The sequence below is a fragment of the Poecilia reticulata genome, unplaced genomic scaffold (assembly GCF_000633615.1).
Source record: "Poecilia reticulata strain Guanapo unplaced genomic scaffold, Guppy_female_1.0+MT scaffold_2204, whole genome shotgun sequence".
NCBI classification, from domain to species: Eukaryota; Metazoa; Chordata; class Actinopteri; order Cyprinodontiformes; family Poeciliidae; genus Poecilia; species Poecilia reticulata.
In genome coordinates, this window is record NW_007616933.1 from 1 (window position 1) to 1,534 (window position 1,534).

The 1,534-nt window shown below is 42.7% G+C and overlaps 1 long non-coding RNA gene across 1 annotated transcript; it reads left to right on the forward strand.

The window, feature by feature from the left end:
- Nucleotides 1-9: 9 nt before the first annotated feature.
- On the forward strand, nt 10-1,534 carry LOC103461548 (uncharacterized). The gene is made up of 2 exons (XR_533140.1): nt 10-351; nt 463-1,534. It is a non-coding gene; the product is annotated as an uncharacterized LOC103461548 (long non-coding RNA).

Here is a 1,534-nt window from a genome sequence, read left to right on the forward strand (position 1 = left end):
TAAAAAACTTTCTAAAAGCGTACTATGCTCTTATGTGTGTTATTTGCAGCTGAAAGAGAGCGAAACCTTAACAAGCCTCAAAAGTGGATTCTGCTGGAGCTTTGTGCATCTAACAGAAAGCCAGTTCAGAGACAAATAACCTATAGTTTCGTCTTTCATCTTTTTCAGAACATTCACCGCCCTCTTGTATGGTCAACACACACTGTGACTTCTTGCAGCCACCCACTCAACGAAATCTCAAGGAAACGGCAAAGGAAGTGTGCCGAAGACCAGTTTCCTTTAATTTCACACTGAAGAGTATTAAAAACAGCGCTGCTSTCGTTCCTGCTGTCAATCAGCAGCACCCAAAGAGTGCGTGCAGCTGTATCTGATGTGGCGCGTAGACCGATATCTTGACATAAGTCAAGGTTTCCAGCAGTCATGAGACATGGCKCACTAAAAGACTATTTTTTTTCCATGCAGATGTCACATTGAACCAACTCAGCAACAGAAAGGCAGACAGCGCATGTGAAGACAAACAGTACCCACCCAGGGCCACGACGAGGCCCTTTTTACTGACAAGCATTTCAGCGTGTAACAGCTGGAAACAAAACATATTACGACCTGATAAGCGAATTATTATGTTAATYTASAGTTCACACCTTCACAGTTATTTCCTAACCAATCTAATTATTCTTTTTATTYAATTAAAAGGAGCACCCTTACTCAACGCAACGCCTAAATATACCTTTTAGCTCATTGTGACAAGTTAGCTCTATAAGCAGTGCATGTTACAATCAATCAACTTGACAAGAGCAATTAAAAACACGSCAGACATATACTGCTGCGGGGCACTAAACGTTGGTTCGACGTACGTGATAGAAAACAGTGTACAGGGTGGTGCGAAAAGCAGCTCGGAGTTTTGGGTGTGGCAGGAGGGAGTTGCGGAGGACAGGCGACTGTACATTGCCAAATCTAACTTCTAACTAAGGTTCAGCAAAGAATTATGTGTTATTTTTTCTGTCCTTTGTTTTTCCACAACTCAAACGGTGTTTCGTYATAGGCGTGATTAAAACATTAAGTGGCGATACATGCTTTGACGAGCACAAAATATAAGGTTATAGCATAATAATGTTTGAAAACTTCTGTCAGTTTTTGGATTTCTGAGAGAGAGAAAAAAAAAAACCGTTTTCCCCTCATTCTTCCAACGTGCTAAGCCTTTGCTCCCCCTTTCTATGCCTCAAACCTGGTTTCAATTAGCTTGTCTTTCCAAACCACTACATTCCATAACTCCCCTCCTCACCCCAGAACCGCCCATCCCCCCCTCACCAACACGCTCACTGACTCTTTCCCTGTCTTCCTACCATCTTTTCCCCACACACACCCTGGCACRGAGCCCAGGTTAAGTAACCCAAGGTACGGGGAAAATAAGGAGAAATCGTCCTCTGTCCAAGACTTACAAACGAGTAAGTCATAAAAGATTCACATGCGTCACGGCTGCAGGGGTTTAACGTTTCTACCATAGGAAATAAAGTACATATTTGGTCAAGAAACA